Raw genomic sequence first — 21165 nt, 5'->3', positions numbered from 1 at the left:
ATTCCCTTGCGTAATCACCATTAAAGGGGCAGTCATAAATAGTGACTTGCGATGCTCATATCTCACTTGTCTGACGTCGGATCGTGCCCAAATTTTGTGAAAGTATTTGTCTCATCAAGATGAGCGTTTTGATATGTAGCACACCTCATGATGATGCTCGAGCGCGAAGAAAAGCTAGAGAGAGTTGTCGATCCGTGAAGGAAGTTGCAGGTACATCAAAAGTGACACGCCTCGCTCGAGCGACCAAATCACGACTCTCGCAAACCCGATCGATGTGAAACAAGTTGCATCGCATGTAAAAGGTTCATGACTATCACTGGTCCGAACTCCGTCCATGATAAACGGTCAGATTTTACACACAAAACCGATGAAGTGTCTATAAATTTCGAAGCTAGAATTCCAAATTGTGGCCAAAACTCAAAAGGTGTGAAATCTTCATCCGGGCCCAAAATTGAGTTGCGTTTGTTGCCACGCAACCGTGACCGTATGCTTAGTGTGATCCAGTGAAGAAATCACAGAAAACCATTAAGGAACGAGCACACTATCGATCTGAATTTTGTAAGATCAATCCAAATTTCAAGTCATATGATCGTGGCTTAAAAACACGATCCATGGCTCGAAGTTGGTATCAAATCGATCGTCATGCTAAGTTCTATAAGAAAACAATCATTTTTCGGACAAACGGACACCAGAGCAACTCTGGATCATCCATGAAAGATCACGCATGTTCTAGGGCAGCAGCAAGGACTGTTCTGTAATTTACACAATTGTTAGGAAGGGGCAAATCAATCATTTTGCAACCCTATTTTTCTATTTCATTTAATTCAATTAAATCTTAATTTTTAACAATTAGGTTTAATTTTGATCAATCCACCCATGTTTGGGTTAAACTCTATATATCTCACATACTTCCATTATACGAGGACCAAACTTTGCTTAATAAAATCTCCATCTTTTCTCATTGTTGGGCCACGATTGAGAGAGAGAGAGAGGAAAAAGTGAGAAAATTTTTGGACGATACCCTTGGCTTAAGGTAAATCTTTTCTCTCTCCTCTTCTTTCCCCTCTTCATCTCTCTCTTCTTCTCTTTCTTCTTCTTCGTTTGAGTTTCTCTCAAAGGTTATGCACTGTGGTGTTTCTTTTTTTCTTTCCCCCTCCTGTGGTTTCACAGGTCATACATGGCAATGGCAGCGCCATACCGAGCTTCTTTCTCACTCTCTTTGTTCGTCTCTATCTCTCAGCAAGGAGTGTAGATGGTGATGCCTATTGCTGCCCACAGGGGTCTCACCCTGTTGTGCGCCTATCGCAGACGATGATGCTTGTATCCGCCCACGAATTGTCGTGACAATACCTATCACCGTCTGTAGGTTTCTCTCGTGCCCACTACCTATCGTAAACGGCGATACTTATCACCGCCTATCAAGGGTTTCGCAAGTTTCTTTCTTGTGCTCGGTGTTTATCATAGTTTGCAAGCTTCCTTTCATGCGCTCGGTGCCTGTCACAGTCCGCAGGTTTGTCTTGCGTCCCACGCCCACTGCCGTGTGCTTCAAAAGGAACTATTACCGCACGCTTCACAGGACGCCATCGCCGCGCGCTTCACAAGAAGCCATCAACTCCCACGAAGGGATGTGCTGCCTTCTCGTGTTGTTAACGGCGAGGCCTAGCACCGTTTGTAGTTCACTTCTCACCCTCTAACTGTGAGCAGCAGCGACTAGCGCCGTCCAAGGGCTGCGACACAGTTACTTCATGGCTATGGATGGCGATGCCTAACATCGTCGGGACCTCATCTCTTCGATGTCTAGTGCCTTCTCTTCATTTTCTTCTCTTCTCACTTGATTGAGGGTAGGCTTAGTCTAGCATTGCCATAGCGGTTTGGCTGTCGAGCAGTATTGCCATCATGCTAGTCCTGCGTACCATGCCTTTCTTGTTGTCACACCAGATTAAGATAGTCATAACAGCCTTAGTTTTGAGTAGTATTGCCGTCGTGCTTATCCTGAGTACCATGCCCGTCTTGTTACCACTCCGAGTCGATCACTGTCCATATATCATGCTAGTCTCGTCGCTTCATCAAGTTCTCTTCTCTTTTCTACCTTTATTTGAACCTTCCACTTTATCACCCTAACTTCACCATATGAATGTGCATTTCCTTAAGATAAAGGTGGGTCCGTCAGCCCACTTATCTAGCAAGTTAAACATGTTAGTATTGTGCAAAAAACAAGGAGATTGCAGGTCAAGGGAGGCGATTCCGAACCAGCTAACGTTGTTGGGGGGCTTTCGGTCGTGTTATAAGAGGGCGCTTGCGTGAGTCAGCACGAGTAAGTCACGGACCAGGTGAGGGTGGTCCCCACCTCAGATATCAAGTTCCTCTCTCACTAATTGGGAACCTGCCCTTATTTTGCGAACAAGGTTCCTGAGATAGCGATCTCAATCCCAGATCTTTCGAACATGAGACACCTGTCACCGATCACCTAGATCCGGGTAGGCGAAATCAAGGCATTCGACCATAGGTGAAGAGAGAGACATGCACAACAGTGCCTACTACTGTGTATATAGAGAGTGAAGAGAGAGGTAGAAGGAGGAAGAGAGACAAAGACAAAAGAATAGAGGGAAAGGGAGAGAGAGAGACAAGCACGGTGATGATCACTGTCATGCGTGTTTGGAGAGAGAGGAGTGAGACATAGAGAAAAAAAAGAAGAGAAAGAAAGAAGAGGAGAGTGAAGAGAGGAGGAGAGAGAAAGTTACCTTCATCGAGGGATACCAGACTTTTCTTCTCTCTCCTCTCTCTCCTAGATGTGACCCCCAATGTCAAAGCTAACTCTCAATTTTTATTAATCTGAATGAAGGCTCTTTTATAATGAGGTATAGCATTTTATTTATAAACTTTGGCCCAAACATGGGTGGATGCTTAAAATCGGACCTAATTGCTTTCTCGTTGCCCCTGGGTGCAAAATGACAGTTTTTACCCTGCCCAACAATATAAGAAATTTTGTAACAGTCCCTGCTGCTACCTTAGAACGTACGTGATCTTCCATGGATGATTCGGGGTTGCTCCAGTGCCCATTTTACAAACAGTTGATTGCTTTCTCGTTGGGCTCGACTTGACAATCGATTTGGTACCAACTTCGAGCCACGGATCAGGCTTTTAGGCCACGATCATATGACTTGAAATTTGTATGAATTTTGAAATTTTGGATAAATAGTGTGCTCATTTCTTGATGTATTGCTTTGATTTCTTCATTGAATTGCACTGAGCATGCTATCACGATTGCGTTATATCAAACACAGCTCGATTTCGTGTCCAAACAATGATTTTGCCATCTTGGTTTTTGGCCGGAATCTAGAATTTGGCAGCCCAAAGTATGCAGTGACTTTAATAGCTTCATGCGTGAAATTCAACCGTTCATCACGTACGGGGTTCAAACCAGACATAGCATTCGATCTTACGCACGTAATGGAACTGGTCTCGCATCGATCCGTTATGCGAACGCCGTAATATCGCCACTCGAGCGATGTGTGTCGCTGTTGATTTTTTTGCAACTTTTACCACGAATCACTAACTTCTCTTTAGCTTTTCTCTCTACTCGGATGTCGTCATCGGACGTGACACATATCAAAACTCTCAACTTGACTAGACGAACATGCTCACAAAATTTTAGCATGATCTAACTTGTAACGAGTGAGATATGAGTATTCAAAGTTAATGCTCGTGACTATGCAAACCAGTATCCTTTAATTGAGATTGGTGCCAGGAGGCCACACGGGAATAGCATGCGGCCTACCCTTTTTATTGTTTCACTCATAACTTTACCCTGAAACATCTGTTTATGTTGAAACTTGAACCCTAAGGGTTTTCGATCGTGTCGGATCCAATGGTGGTGGTACCGCCACCATTTGAAGCATCGAAAATATGGTTTCAGTTACGGGTCTGTTTCAAAGTGTTAGGGACCGATTTTTTTGAAACTGTTTCTTCGTCTGCACGGCCTTAGACATCTCGGATTGCGACGAAATTTCGTAAGTAGCGTTTTGAAGTCTGTAGGAACATTTTCATGAATTCTGGGGAAATTTCGAGACTGTAAAAAATTACATTGTATGTTAGGGTTTTATTGATCGGCTTCTCTTTTATTCCACATCGGGGACCCAAGGTGTTGAAAAATGTCTTCAAACAGCCAGCCTAAAGCTTGACAAGGTTAGCTCTAGTGAGAGTAATAGGAGATTTCGAGGTGTTGGCCCCTTGTTTGGGAGATGACGCCTTTTTATTGATTCTGACTATATCGATTTCTAGTGTATCATCTTAACCATATTAGTTCCATTTGGGAAGGTTATTGAGGTTCAAAGATGAAGGGTTTCCTCTTAGAAGCCTCAAAATATCTTCTTCGAACTCTTGAAAGTGATGATCACAAGAAAATATGAATTGACTGGAATCATCTTCTTCGTCTTCGCTCTCAATCATGTGAACGACGACGTTCTCTTTTGAGTTGTCTTGAGCTCCAGGCTTTTTAGTCATTGTGACCATATTTTTAGGGAGAGGATGTGTAGTTAGGAGTAATTCCAACACTTTTTTAATGGGTCTTTGAGAGGGGTGAAATTATCCTGTTACCTTTGGTTATTATTTGAGTGTTGGCTCTAGGCTAACCCTTCGGTTTTGGTTCTAATTGTTGTGCTGAGTGGCTGAACCTTGAGCCGGTCCATTAACGACAATCTCATTAACCTAACCGCAAGCATTCCCCGTATTATTGTTTGTGTTCTTACTTTGGGGAGTTGTGATCGGTTTATTGTCGGGCTTGGTGCTTAGGGCCCTTTCATGTCCCGCCACCCACTCAATCATGGAGTCAGAAGAGTGGTGCATAAGACCTTGACTAAAGAAGGTCCTATATTCAGGAGCATAATTCTCTTAAACTATGGAGATTTTGGCTGGGTCCGTAAGTGGATAATCTATGACCCGCATTGCGGCCTCACAGAAATCGACCGATGAAATCCTCCAAGGATTCTCCTGGGTTTTATTTCATTGCACTGAGGTTGCTCAAGGAGAGAGATCTTGGGTCGACCTGCAGTAGTGAGAGAGGAATAGGTTAAACATTTCATCTGGGGCGATGTGTGGGTTATCAGACATTATTCTCCGATGTCAATTCAAGGCCGCAGCATTCAATGTTTGCGAAAATATGGCCTTCAGAAGGTTAGGCATGTCACGCAACGCCCAAATGGAGAGGAGGTACGCGTTGACTTGAGTATCTGGATCGCTCTTTCCATTTAACTTGTTTCTAAATTCTGGGACGACAAATCCCTGGGGAAGGTCTTCCATGCCTCCAAGGGTCTCATGAACATAATCGGGGTAGAATTTCATGCATTTCCATTCTTACAAGCATATCTTGCATTGCTTTTTTGGTGCCTTCTTGTTGGGTATTTGGCATGACAGTAGGCCCATCGGTCGGTGGGTTCCCAAGCGTAGACTGATGAGTGGAGACTAGGGGTACATGTTGGCCTGCATGGGCCTGAGATTGATGAGCCGTAGTCATCGGAGAGGTTTGATGCATTGGTGCTCGAGGGGTGTACTGACCCATAAGTGTCGCCACCGGTTGCAAAAATTGCACGGTTTGTTGGATCGGATGAACTAGAGGGACCGATTGAAGAATCAATAGACTCGGTTGTGCTAGGGGTTGACCTATACCACCAAGTTGGTTTGGAATCAACCTGTAGGCTGGGGCATGAACGGTGTAACTTAGGTCAATTGGACTTTTAAGGGACACTTAGAAGCCCATCTCGCCTAAAGTCGGCCTAGATTGACACCTATACTTCGTACAGTGTTCAGGACATCTTGAGCTATACTATGGTGGCTCGAGGCGGGGTTAGATCCCCTAGACCTAGGTGGGTCTTGGTTTTGAGGTCGCTGTGCCTCGAGGTTATCTTGGTTCGAGTTATGGGAATTGGTGTTTGATACGTGTTTTCGATACAAAATCTGACAGATCTTCCAATGAAGATCTCTCGTATCTTGACACCTTAAACTTATGAAAAAGATGTAGTAGAGAAAGTGGGACAAATCGAACTCAGATCTGCTCGAAAAGGAGCACGTTTACTCTCAAATCTGTGGCAAAGCTAACATGATCCAAAATATCAAACTACAATTTGAAGCAGTGAATAGATCAAAATAAAATGAAAATAGTGAAAGAAGAAGACGAAAGAAAAGGATTAAAGCAATACTAAATCGGGCCAGATGGCCCAGGACTCTCGAGCCTTCAAGGGCTCGCCCATATCAGAATCGACATCCTCTTTGCCTCTCTGATTTGAATGTTGACCAGCAAATCTGTGTATGAACGGGTGGTTTTGCCCTGAATATGGTTCTAAAATTAAAGTTGTTGTGCCCTAGGTCTAGGCATTTGGCTTATGGTTAGGGTCTCAAGAGGCTAGGGTTTCTGAAGTAGTCTAGGGTTTTAATCTTCTAAAGCTCTAGGGTTTTCCTCTCTCTGAAGTCGTGCCTCAAATGGCCACGAAAAGACATCTTATAGGGGTCAAGGATCTGTTGGAAAGGATACATTTCCATAACCAACAGATCCCTATAAAAAAAAAACGTTTTTGGGGTTACGGATTTAGGCGACAGGCAGGTGTGGCCCAGGTGACATGCCTAGTGTTGACCAAATAAATATAGTAAAAATCTTAGAAAAAGGTAAGAAAAACAATCACAAAGAGAAAATTTCATTTTGGGATAAAAAATGTTGGGCGACACTACAAATCTGTTGCCCACATCAAATTTTGTCCAAATTCAAAAATTCCAATATGGGGGTGTTCCTTAGCCTCTTGTTAAGGTCTCAGAGAAAATTTGGGTCAAAACGGAGTTTTTTACTTTTTTAATTATTTTTTTGATAAAACTGGGCATTTGTAGGATCTGGGTCAAAACAGCGTTTCTGTAGGGTTCCGGGTAGGCAGATTGGTTCTGGGTCACAGTGTAGGCTATGTGAACTATGGATTTGGGTCTACTATGATAGTGTGGTCCTAAAGGTTCAAGAAACCACAAAATTGTCAAGATTTAAAATGGGGTGCTTACAATATGGGGTGAACTTCTTTCCTCACTCGACTTCTACTTTGGTTGCCTAAAACCCCTTCTAGGACAACACCCGATCTGACCCCTTCACTATTCATAGTTTTTTAGGTGGATCCGAATTTTCAGACCCCATATATTACAAGATTAGGAGTAGACCCTTGGGACTCTGCCTCTAATTGAAGACTTGGGTGTTGGATAATGGATTGACCTGAGTTCTAGCTGTAATCTCAAGGGATTACGGTATATTAGTCCTTAGGTTTGGGAAAGTAAGGCTTAGAGTCGGCCGTGGAGCGATCATCATAGTCACCTTAAGTGACTGACATGGTGATTGCTTTGGTGGGGTTCTAGAATCTAAACTTAGGTAAGATCTAAACTCGACGACTGAGGGCAGACCTTGCCGGACTCTAGAGGAAAACCTTAACTGAGACTAAGGCTAAGACTAGACCTGATGAAACTAGACTTGCTAAACTCAATGGTTTTCGGTTAAGCACCTGAACTAAGGTAAGCCTAGTCTAGCTCTAGAGGAAACTCTAAGCTTATGTGAGAACCTAGACTGAGATCTAGACTAGATGGGTACGAGTCTCGGGTCGGACCAAGAGTGGGTTTAGGTTCGGACCTGGGTGTGAGCCTGGTTCGGACCTGGACTGATCTGTGTACAAGCCTGGGCTTGGACCAAGAGGGTTTTCAAAATTAGACCGAGTATAAACCAGACTGGTTAAAAGGTTGAGACATGCACGAGCCCTAGGCTTGGACCAAAAGGGGGCCTAGGTTTGGACCTTAGTGTGAACCTGCTTCAGACCTGGACTAAGCTGGGTATAAGCCTGAACTTTGACCCAGAGAGTTTTGATGATCAGACCAGGTATGGACCCGGACTGGATCAAAGATGAACTAGGAACGAACCTTCAGCTTGGACCGAGAGGGCGCTAAGTTCAAACCAAGGTGAAAGCTAGTTCGGATATAGGCTATGCTGTGTATAAGCTTGAACTTGGACCCAGAGAATTTTGATGATCAGACCAAGTATGGACCTGAACTAGATCGAAGATGAACTAAGAACGAGCCTTCGGCTAGGACCAAGAGGGAGCTTAAGTTCGGACCAAGACTAAACCTGGTTAGAACCTGGGCTAAGTTGGATACAAGCCTAGAATTGGAACCAGAGGGTTCAGCTCGGACCAAACGCGGGTCCAAACTGAGATTTAAGATTAACCAATAGAAGTAAGCAAGCACAAACTTTTGACCTAGATTATAGGTAGGCTTGGCTTGAGAGTGGGTTCCTAACTATTAAAATGCGGCTAGGCTGATATAGGTCCCCACATAGGTCCTTACCTCCTGTTATAGGATTTTCGCCAAGTCCTACTATACGTTGAGTTGCTTTGAGGCAAAGGATTACAGAGGGGTGCTCACAGTTAAAGTTACGTGTAAGGCAACCACCTCGACTCTCAAAGCTAGGTTCCTCTCACACCAATAACATGGATTTTGGGGGTTTTCGAAATATTTGTTTGTTGGTGTCCGAGGCATTCTCGGTCTAGTGTGTGTTGGAGTGTGTAAAGAAGAGCGCAATCAAAAATAATTTTCAAGTGCACAATGCAATGAAGAAATAAAGCGAGCTGTTATCATTAATCATGTCTAGTGATGCGCACTTCAAGGCGAAGCTCGCTCGAAGCACAATATAGATGAAGGGATAAGCAACCCATAAGAAGGTACAGTCAAGATAGTGAGACCAAGCACACTCCATTCTAAGTCGAGCGGGGCCCGAGTCAAGGGTGACTCGAATGGGACATGGTTCAGGGAGGGTGCAAGGAACCCTCAAAGTATTTTATTATTATTATTATTATTATTATTTATCTTTTTAACTTTGATGAAACACAGTTAAAATAAGCATGGCTAAAGTGGGGAAATAATGATTTTCATCAAAATTAATAAACTAAAATAAAATCAGAAAGCCAGGAACAGAATAAACCTATCAAAAGCAAAATACATGTAATCTTCCCTTAAAAAATTTATTTTAGGAAAAAAATTGCTGAATAGGAAGCCAACAAGCTCTAGAAGAGGTATGTGGGGTCCCACAAATTTTCTGGGGCCACTACAACTGGGCGACACAGAAGGGTGTCGCCCGGGCAGCACTACTGGTGCCGCCCTGGTGGCACTACTGGTGTCGCCCTTGCAGGCTGTGCGACACTGCTGGTGTCACCCAAAAAAAAAGTATTTTTTTTATTTTTTTTCTTTTTCCTGATAAAATAAGGTTACAATAAACTTTTATAAGTAGGGAAAATAATATTTTTGATGAAATAAATTAAATAAAATAAAGCATAAAAGCGTAGAATGAACAGATCTATATTAAGTAAAATATTTTTTTTGTACTTTTAAAAAATTTATTTTGATATGAAAGTTTTTGAGAAATCACAAGAGAGTCCTTGAAATCGGAATTAAAATTTTCCGAAATTTCTGAAACTTCTAGCTTTGGGTGACAGAGGGGTGTGTCACCCTGGACCTGGGCGGCACTAGTGGTGTCACCCGGGTGACACTGCTGGTGTCGCCCTAAAAAGACAGGGTTTTGTAGCACCGAAACCTTGGTTCCTGGTCACAACATTTTTTTGGGACTTTTTGTGACTGAAATCAGTGAAAAACAATACCTAAAGCTCGCGTTTTAGAGCTTGGATCAAGCTCGAAAAGACCCACGGTGGGCACCAAACTGTTTACGATGAAAATCAGACAGATCTTCTGACAAAGATCTCTTAGATCTTGATACCTTAAACTGATAAAAAATATGTGGTAGAGAAAGTGGGACAAATCGAATTCAGATTTGTGGCCAGATTTGTCCGGAAACGAGCAGATCCACTCTAAGATCTGTGACAAAGCCAGCATGGTCCAAGACATTAAAACATGATTTCAAAGAAAAATGTTCAAAATAAATCATAATAAATTAAATCATAATAAAAAGAATAAGAAAGAAAGGGGAAGAAAACAATACTAAACCAGGCCAGATGGCCCGGGACTTCCGAGCCTTCGAGGGCTCACCCGTATCAGAACCGACGTCCTCTTTGCCCCTCTGATTCGGATGTTGACCAGCTGATCTCTGATTGAGAAGGATTGTTGTGCCCTAAGGATGGTTTGAACTAGGGTTGTTCCCTGAAAAGGTTTATTAGGAATAGGGTGAGGGTTTTCAGATTAGGGTTTCAATCTTTCTCTCTGAAGAAGTCTGTATGTTGACCTAATTCAAGAAAAAGCTCCCCCCAAACAGCCATGAAAATGGGGTTTTTATAAACTGAAGTCGTTTGAAGAAAAAAAAGACTACTTTCCCTCACCAGCCAATTGTCAACCCTGGACTATCTCACTAAGGTCCCGGGTTTGGGTGAAACTGTGACAATAATAATGGAAAATTGGCCCAGAATGGTAGGGGATCATTCTTGTGTGGAAACTATCATTTTCAGGTAGCCTGGGCTGGGCAAGACTGCCAGTGTCGCCCAGGTCCAGACTGCCCAAAATGGCAACTTTCTACCCAGAACTGATGAGTGGATTGTCCTGCTAATTTGGTATAGTTTTGTGTCAAAATGGGCTGGGCGACATTGGTAGTGTTGCCCACACTAGGGTGACACCAGTGGTGCTGCCCAGTCTGGGCTGGGCGACACTGCCAGTGTCTCCCAAAACAAATTTGACCAAAAATGTCATTTCTTGGCTCAAGTGTGTAGTACAGGCTCTTATGAAGCTCCCAGAGTAGGGCGTTTGCAGGATTCTAGGTCAAAACAGGGTATCTGTAGGATTTTGGGTAGGTAGAATGGTTCTGGGTCATAGGATAGGCTATTTGAACTATGGATTTGGTTTTACTAGGATAATGTGGTCCTAAGGGTTTGCTTGTGCAGTATGGTTGGAACTTGCAAGTACTTGTTTGTACTTGAGTGTTTTCCTTGTGCAATACTGTTGTAAGTCACAGGTACTTATTTGTACTTGAGGTTTTGAATCGGATATGTTTGTGGATGGTTTAGACTATCCTTATGGATTTGGGTACTAAGGTGTGCAAAATGTTCAGTAAGGTGTGAAAAAATTTCGGGATAATGCAAAATTTCTCCACACCATACTTCCCTCAAGAAAATGGACAAGCAGAGGTCAATAACAAAGGACTTCTCAGGGTTATAGACAGAATATTAGAAGGTGACAAAGATTGGCACGAAACGCTAAACAACGTGCTATGGGCCTACCGTACAATTGAGAAGACTCTTACTGGTATGACCTTATACTCATTGGTATATGGTATGGAAGCAGTGCTACTCATTGAAGTTGAGAAACCATCTCTTCCAATGCTTATTCACAAAAATTTAGATGAGGAACAAAAGATCAAAGCACGAATCGCTTCCCTCGTTACTTTTGATGAAAGACAACTCTGAGCAACACAAAATATCATCACTTACCAGTGTAGAATTGAGAGGGCACACCAAAGAAAAGTTGTTCCTCAACAATTCAGAGAAGGGGACTTGGTACTCAAGAAAATCTTTCACATTCCTGTAAATCCATACCCTTTAGGCAAGTTCAAACCTAATTGGGAGGGGCCATTCATGGTTACCCGAGTGCACACAGACAATTCTTATAAGATAAAAAATCAGGAGGGGTACGAACTCAACGACCCCATTAATGCGATGTATCTTAGAAAATATTACCCATAACGGGCTCAAAAGCGTGGTGAAAACCTGAAAAGGCATCACAAAGGAAAAAAATAAAATAAAAAATGGATGTGATGAAAACCTGAAAAGGCATCATGGGTAAAAAAAAAAAGAAAAAAAAAAAGAAAAAAAAAAAATCTTCTATTCAAAACCTCAAGTACAATCAAGTACCAGTGAGTTACAACAGCATTGCACAAGCAAAACACTCAAGTACAAACAAGTACTTGCAAGTTCCAACAATACTGCACAAGCAGACCTTGAGGACGAAGACTCCTCCTAAACCATGCAGGTTCCCATCAGAGCTAACTTAGAAAGATGCAGGAGGGTGACATGAATGGAAAACCGAAGTGACTTCGACGAATCCTGGAAGAACATCGAGACTTCCCCAAGATGGAAGCCCAGTAAGAATCTAGAGAACTCTTCATGGACCCATTAAGCACAGGATGAAAACTCCAAAGCTGAAAGGACAACTTTGAGACCTTTGAGTTCTAACGATCCCACAAGGAAATCTTGTGATCATCTTTAGGTAAAACATGATAAAGAAAATAACCACTAAAGGGGCCATAGGTGGCAAAACTGTAAGGGTCGTCCCTTATAAAAATGCTTTTTCAATTAGATTGTTAAAACCATCCGTTTCCAAAACCTTTCTAGAAAGGACTTCCTCCATCTCTAAAAGAGGTTAAACTGTTAATCGATCTGGCCTCGTTCTCGAAGCCAACATCCTATGCCTATTATGAAGGCTTGAAACTAATCAGGCACTCCATGGTTGTATGAGTATAACTACCAACTACCACATATCAGAGATGGGTGAACCTTGCCAATGACGATATTGGCTAGTCTGGGAGCGGTTCTCTCTCAGCTAGATCCCCTAAGGCAAAATGAGGCAAGCTCATCCTCGTGTATGTGTATGATATTTCGATAACCAGAATATTTGAGACAAAACCCTACAACTAGGGGACTGAATGTGTAGGAATTCAGACAAAGAAAGTGTTCCACTATGCTTCGACAGATAAAATCGGACACTTATTGATAAGCAGGAACTCCCCAATTGGGGCAAGTTGAAAAAGACCTCCCAACAGGGGAAACAACAAGGAGAAAATAAAAAAACAGGGATTCCATGATCACAAACATCAAGCAGAACAAAAAACAAAATTTTATCTTAAAAAAAAAGGGTTTCTTACACGCATTCATGCCATCAAACTTGGTTTTGTGACCGAAATTTCTATTGTCTCAACAAACTTCAATAAAAAAAAAAGTACAGAAAATGAGAATGATCATGAGATCAACTTATTTATGCCAAGAAAAAAAAACAGGAGAATTTGGTTATTCAGTCTTCGGCTTCGGATCAACATCCTTCTCCTTGAGTTCCACCACGAAGGCCGCCCATGGAGCCAATTCAACTTTGGCATATTCCAAACTGATGACAGAAACATCCTCATTCGATTTAAGCCGCTTATTTGAAGAAGAGGGGTTGTCTTCTCGGGAAGACACGAGATCCCGAGCAGGAACAAAAGATTCATCACGAAGTCTCGAAGCCTTGGGACATAGTGGAAGAGGGCAGGCATATTCTGACCAAGAATCATAGTTAGAGGAGGTCGCGGGCTTGTCTTGCATGACCAACCCCTCATTAGAGGAAGACTTCTTCAATTCCACAACAAACCCACCTTGACCAGAAGGGTGGAAGAGTACCGTCCAAGAGGAAAAATAGGGTGGCGATCGATCGCCTCTCCAAGAGAAGTATTATGTTGAATATGTGAAATTGACAAAGTACCCTTTGAGGGAAATACCCCTCTGTGAAGTACTGTCGTACCAAAATAAGACATGAATGCCCCATAGCAGGCAGAAATAGGGGCACATTCTCAAGACCCCTGATCATTCAATGAAAGGACGACAACTTGTCCAAAACCCGACAATAATAATTGACATCTCTAGGTCGGGTGGAGTCATTGACATATGCCAGTCTCAGAGCAGTAGATACAGCCTTCGTGGATCGAGGAGGATGGACAATGGTGATGTGTTCATATGCCCAAATCTACTGAAAATAGGAGCCAAAAACACCCCAACAGGTCACAAAACAGAAGCCCAGAGCCCTGGAACCATCCGGGAAAGATGACCAGGGTGACACTACTGATGTCGCTCAGCTAGTGTCACCCAACTCAGACCCTCCCGGATTGATCGGGGTTTTTTTCAGTAAATTTTCACGATAAAAATATGGGATCTAGGGACCAAAACCAGACGAAAAATTGAGTTGCAAGGGGTTAAAATAAAATAAAATTGAGTTAAAAAATATACCTGTAAATTCAGAATACTACCCTCAATGAATCGGTCGCCTCGTGTGACCCGGTCATGAAGACCCCGGTATATGCCCGCCAATACAGCCAAAACAATGGTGTAACCTAATCGCTCCCAGAAGGCATGGGCTAAAGGAATAAGAGAACCACAAACCGTCTTACGACCACTCAAAAAAAGAACAGATCCCAACAACACAAAAAGGAAAACACAGATCTGTTCGGTGGCCATAGATCACTCTAGATTCCAGACCGGTAACTCCATATCGACCCAGTGACAGTGTGAAGAGTAGGCAGCCCCCTATAGTTGTGCATCCATGATGGAATGATCGTCGGTGGTAGTAGAAGGTTGATACGCAGGGTCGATCAAGCTCAAGCTAGAAACCCTGTCAATTTCCTCCAAAGTTGGCGTTGTGTTGCCTGCAAGACGGAAGAAGGTGTTTCGTTTGATAATTGAACATCTCAGCAAGAGTCTCGAGGAGCGGAAAGTTCATATGGCAAGAGGCCATGTTCAAAATACTTATAATCGAAACTGAAGCCAACAAGGCCATGAGCTGGGACCATTGCCAAGCAGAAAGAAACCAATCCCTGAACCAGGGCCTGGTGACAGGACAACCATTGACACATTGAGGAACTTCATTCGATCAAAGGCCCTACGAGATATGGGAAGGCAAACCTTCAGCAAAGTGCCTAACCCTAGGAAAGAGAGGGGAAGCCTCCTCATCTCTTCCATTATCAGCCCGTTCAGAAACCTTCCCTTTGCCCTTAGAAATCGCATTGTCCTTCCTAGGAGTCATGTAAACCTAAGAGTGAGAACAAGAAAAACCAGTAAGATCAGAGGGAAGATGATGAAAAAGGAAGAAGAGAAGATGGGAAGGAGAAAGAAGAGATTGAAAGATGAGAGAAGAATGGGAAGGAGGTGGACTTTATGGAAAATAAGAAATCTCGCCCAAAACTCATCCTGCAGGTTTCCAGTTCGGCCAACAAAAGGTTTAGGTAACCCTAAGACTTTCAAAGCTAGAAAATTGCAATTTGAAGTTGGTTGGTCTGGGTGACATGTCTGATGTCACCCACGTTCGTACTCAGGCTGGGCGACACCATCAGTGTCGCCCAAACCTTTTCTTGCAAAAACTTTCCTGCTTAATCCAAAAAAAAAAAAGAAAAAAATTATATGGGCGACACGCCTAGTGTCGCCCAGCTTGTGAGGAAGACACCACTAGTGTCACCCAAATTTCTTTTGCAAAAACCCCATACCAAGGTATTCCTAGCATTTTTCAGACAAAAAAAGAATTTATACAGGCGACACGCCTAGTGTTGCCCAGCCTATGTGGACGACGTGCTTAGTGTCCCCCAGCCTGTATGGGCGACACTACTGATGTCGCCCAAATCATTTCATTCCCCTGCTTAAAAACACTTAATAAAAAATAAAATATTTTTTATTTTATGGGCGACAAGCCTGGTGTCGTCCAGCTAAAACACTTTTTCTATGAGTAAAAAAAAAAAAATTGTTTTAAGCGAGATCAGCCGTGTCCCCCAGATGTTTGGGTGACATTACCAGTGCCACCTGGGCGACACTACTATTGTCGCCCAAAAACATTTTCTAAAAAATATTCCCACTCTAGTTTGTGATCTTCAAGGGATTAAGTTTGCGTTCATCTTGTGTGTTTAGGACCGTTTTCAAACATTTTAATTAATTTTCAAAAATTTTAACTCAGTCCTCGGTGGCACGAGTCTAAAATACCAACTAATTTTCAATTTTCCAAAAAATAATAATAATAATAAAAAAAAAAGAAAATGCTCCTTGGTGGCACGAGCCTAAACTACTAACCAAAGTCCAATTCAGGAAACGTCAAACTCGTGCGATGTAAAAGAGCTGAGATAGGGAAAAGCATCTAACTCATGCGACGTAAAAGAGTCGAGACAGGAAAATTGTCAAACGCGTAGAGCAGAGACAAGAAAAATATCAAACTCGTGTGATGTAAAAGAGTCGAGACAGGATATCGTCAAACTTGTGTGATGTAAAAGAGCTGAGACAGGAAAAACATCAAAGTCGTGTGACGTAAAAGAGCCGAGACAGGGAAAACATCAAACTCGTGCGATGTAATAGAGTCGAGACAGGAAAAACATCAAACTCATGCGACGTAAAAGACACAAGACAAGAAAACATCAAATTCGTGCGATGTAAACGAGCCGAGATAGGAAAAATGTCAAACTGGTTCGACGTAAAAGAGCCTAGGTGAATAATGTCAAGCACTGTATGACGTAAATGGTCGGGTGTATTCTTTTTAGCCCCATATGATGATAAAAGTCGGGTGTATCCATTTCAACGTCAAACTCGTGCGATGTAAAAGAGTCGAGGGAGGTAACATCTAGTCCCGTAAGATGAAAAAGGTCAGGTGTATTCGGCTGCATCTAGTTCAATGTCAAACTCGTGAGGCGTAAAAGAGCTGAGGCAAGTAATGTTTAGCCTCGTATGACCTAAAACATCGGGTTTATTCTGTCTAGACCCGTATGACATAAAAGGTCAGGTGTATGTTCCATCGCTGCATGACGCAAAACTGCTTAGAAGGCTCTATGGTTGCAAGAGTTAAAACTGCTAACCAACCTCGTTTTTTGAAATTTTTTTTTTTTTTTCAAAATTTTCACTATATGTCTTGTGTTTTCAAAAACTTTAATTTCTTTGTTAAAATCCTAACCTATCCTTGCTTCTTGTTCTATTTCAAATATCCCTCTATCTTCAAAAATTCTAAGGAGGCTTTTAAAAACAGAGGAGCTTGGACACCCATATATGATGATTACTGCGTTGCCACGATTACCGAGTTGCTGCCTCGTCTTTAGAATCAGCCAAACAAGTCTCTTCCTATATAAAGCCTTAAAAAACCCTAAGGAAATCAAAGAAGATGTCAGGGTTAAAAAACATTCAAATTTTGACATGGCCAGAAAATCCAACTTGATTTTCAAGCTTGTGTAACTCACCAAAATCTCACACCGAAAACCCTAGGAGGAAAATGCCCTAGGTGGGTAAGCTCGGTGAGCGCAAAGACTTGGAGGGATTAGTTGGTGTGTCCTTTGACCACATGACATGAGGAAGAAGTTTCAAATGTATGCATTATCTTTGACGTTCACCAGCCCCTCGAAGAACAGGGAACACTAAAGTGTTTACTTCTTTGCCACTCACCTGTCCCTCGAAGAACAGTGAGTGCCAAAGAGGGGCAACTGTAGACACCCCATTTTTAATATGGAAAATTTAGTGGTTTTCTGAAACCTTAGGACCACATTATCCTAGTAAACCCAAATCCATAGTTCACACAACCTACCCTGTGACCCAGAACCATTATGCCTATGCAGAACCCTATAGATACCCTGTTTTGACCCAGAATCATGTAAACTCCCTATTTTACCAAAACAATCATTAAAAATTTTAGAAAGATCTTTTTTTACCTAAATTTATCTGGGAGCTTCACAAGAGCCTGCACTACACACTAGAAATAAGAAATGACAGTTTTGGTAAGATTTGGTCTGAGTGACACTGGCAGTATCACCCAGCCCAGACTGGGCGACACCATTGGTGTTGCCCTAGAGTGGGCGACACTACCAGTGTCTCCTGAGAGACACCACTGGTGTCGCCAAACCTAGTTTGACCCAAAACTATCTGAAATTGGCAAGACAACCCTCTAGTCAGTCCAAGGCAGAAATTTTCCATTTTGGACTGTTCGAACCTCGGCGACATTGCCAATGGGTCCTACAATGTCGATGCCCCAATTGCCAATGCGTTCCGACGACATTGTTATTGAGTCCTCGGCCATCAGGACAACCCACTTTCTTCGAAAGATCTATCTAATTTTCATCATAAACACCTTCCCGTCGGGATTAGCCAGTGTATAACCTCCGTTCAATGAGGCCTTCTGAATTACAAAAGGGCCTTCCCAGTTTGGCTCGAACTTCCCCTTGCGTCGCCCATGCATAACAATTGGTCGTTTTATTGCTAGGACTAAATCACCATGAGTGAATGAGTGAACTTTGTTTGATTTATCAAAAGCCTTCTTCATCCTCCCCCAGTGGATTTCAAGGTTCTGCTGGGCCTCAAATCCCTTCTCATCAAGGACGTCTAGCTTTTGATGGCAAATCTTAACCTGTTCATCTTGGGTCATATTTTGATATACGGTGATGCGCAGCGAAGGGAGTTGAATCTCATGGTGTAATCCCTCCTCACTCCCATAGACCAATGAATAGGGAGTAGAGTAAGTAGAACTTCGGGTGGCGGTGCGATAAGCCCACGAGGCCTCGGGAAGCTTCTCGTGCCAATTTTTCTTTGTGCTGGACAATTACTTTCTCAAAACACTACAAAGAGGCGTGTTGAATGCTTTGGCCCAACCATTTGCCCCAGGGTGGTACATAGTGGAGTACTTCCACTTGAAACAAAACTGGTTAACCAAGCGATCGAAAGGCTAGCTTCTGAATTGAGAGCCATTGTCAGCTGTGTACAAAGTTGGCCACCGCTGTCTCAGGGCCACTCGTGAGGGGGATTGCCTCGACTCATTTGGAGAAGTAATATGTGGCCACTAAGATGAAGGTGTGGCCCAATGCTGATGGAGGGTCAATGGGTCCTATAATGTCCATGCCCCAATGTGAGAAAGGCCATGACATTACCGTAGGATGCAAAGGATCTGGTGGCTGGTGAATGAGATTCGAGTGCATTTGCCGCGCTTGACATCTCTTGGCATATGCCATCGAGTCTACGACCATTGATGGTCAGTTGTACCCCAACCTATGTATCCGATCATATAGTTTGGGTCCTGACTGGTGGAGTCCGCAGATCCCGGCATCCATTTCTTCTAGTACGCATTCTGCCGCCTTTGAGCTGATATATCTGAGAAGGATTCCATCGAAGGAATGTCGTAAGAGAGCGTCGCTTTCAAGAAGAGTGTATTTAGTGGACATTCTTCGTACGTTGTTGCTTTGTTTGAGAGCATTTTTCATCAGCTTGTAACCCCGATGCGGAATAAAGAGAAGCCAATACAATAAAGCCCTAATCCAGAAGTGAAATTTCCAACAATCTCTGAATTTCCCAAGAAGGATCAAGAATGTTGATAAATGTCTCCTAAGAACACCTGCCAAGTTTCATCACAATCCAACAAGTTTAAGGCAGTGGAGACACATAAATAGTTTTGAGAAATCAGCCTCTATCGCTCTGAAATGGACCTCATGACTAAAACCCTATCACCGGAGCATCAAATGATAGTGGCACCACCGCCATTGGAACAAGAAGCTCTCTCTTCTTCTCTCTTCTTTCACTCTCTTCTTTCTTCTTTCCTTTTCTTTCGCTCTCTTCTTTCTCTCTCTTCTTTCTCTGTCTTCTTTCATTTTCTCTCTTTCCTCTTCCCTTTTCTCTCTTTTCTTCTTTCCTTTTCTTTCTTCTCTTTTTCTTTTTCTCTCTTTCGTCTTTCCTTTCCCTTCTCTTGTTTTTCTTTTTCGATCTTTTTCTTTCTCATCTCATGTTCTTCTCTTTCTCAGTCTGTCGTGCGCAATAGTGAAAGCTGTCGAGCATGACGTTCTCTTCCCTCCTTGTCCATCCCGCATGGTAGAGCAAATGCCGAGCGTGATATTCTTCTCTTCCTCAGTTTGTTGTGCGCGGCAGTGCATTCTGCCGAGCGTGACAATCTCTTCTCTCCCTATTGCACAACAGTGCAAATGCCGTGTGCGATCTTCTTCTCTCCGTCAGTTTTTTGTGTGCGACAGTGCATACTGGTGAGCGTGATGATCTCTTCTCTCCCTCTCCATTATGTACGACAATGCAAATGCCGGGCGTGATCTCCTTCTCTCTCTTTCAGTCTGTTGCGTGCGGTAGTGCATACTGCCAAGCGTGACAACATTTTCCTCTTCTGTCTGTTGCCCACGACAATGCAAATGCTGTGCGTGATTCTCCCCTCTTTCTCTCTGATTGTTGCGCACGACAGTGAACATTGCTAAGCGTGATTTTTCTCCCTTCTCACTTTCTGCTACACATAGCAGCACACACGGCTGGACATGATTACCTTTTTCTCTTTTCTCCTTTTGCATGTTTGACCAGATGGGCTGGTTGAGCCTTGCACTGCTGTGCTAGCCCTGACGTCGAGCAGTTTAGTCGTTGTGCTGGGTTAGTTACCATGCCCGTCTTGCTGCCGTGCCAGGCTAGTCACAGTGCTAGGATAGTCATCGTGCCAGTCTTGTTGTCAAGTAGTTTAACCATTGCATCGGTCTGGTTACGGTGCCCGTCTAGCTACCGTGCTAGACCAATCGTTGCGCTAGTCTTGTTACTATGTCCGCCTAAGCCGTCGGGTCACACACCTCCATTCTTTGAAGGTTCAGTGAGAGCTAGATGGCCTCCACCACTTCTGTCATTCATTTTCTTCTCCCTCTCCTCAAACTATTCCCTGCCTCTGAGGAGTTGGGTGAAATCCAAACCAACCACTGTCTCAATTTTCTCTGAAGAACTAGTTGAAAGACACGCTAGCCTTCAAACCCTTCTTTCTCGTCTCTGTCATTCCCTCTACCTTACCACTTTCTTTCTTTCCTTACTATAGGATCTTACTAAAGGTCCCTCATCAAGGAGACGTCATAAGGCTGTGAAATTTACCTAGACCATCTTATGTTATTTCTTTCATTTCTCTTCGAGTACACACGCATGTGTGTGCTCACCCTATGATAAGGTGGGGTCCTCAAACCCACTTGTCTGTACTTTAATGTGTGTGTGTGTTTTGTAGGTAATAAGAAAAACAGGTGAAGGGAGGCGATTTCGAACTGACCCAAAGGCCAGGGGCGCATTGTTCGTGATCTAAGAGGGCACCCACGCGAGTCAGACCGAGCGCGTCACGGACCCATGTGAGGTGAGTCCTTCCTTATGACCCTAATTCCCCTCTCATCGGATGGTATTCCTACCCATGCCTTCTTCACATGGTTCTTGAGAGAGCGATCTCAAGTTCTGGATCCATCTCAAATCTGGAACCACGCCACCAGGCCATCTCGACCCGGAGGGTAAGCTCGAGGCACCTAACCAACTTGGTGACTTCACTGGGGACACACTACCCCATCATTGGATTGTTCTTGTTTGGCATTTCCTTTCTTCTGTTTCCTGCTCACTTAACACACACATGTCTTCTGGGTTGTCTTACCCCTTCATCCGAGTTGGGGATTTATCTTCCCCACACTCGTGA

The sequence above is a fragment of the Amborella trichopoda genome, chromosome 5 (genome assembly GCF_054954075.1).
Source record: "Amborella trichopoda isolate Santa Cruz 75 chromosome 5, AtrichopodaSantaCruz75HAP2 v2.0, whole genome shotgun sequence".
Taxonomy (NCBI): Eukaryota; Viridiplantae; Streptophyta; class Magnoliopsida; order Amborellales; family Amborellaceae; genus Amborella; species Amborella trichopoda.
The sequence above is the reverse complement of the archived record's forward strand: the minus strand, read 5'-3'. Positions refer to the sequence as shown.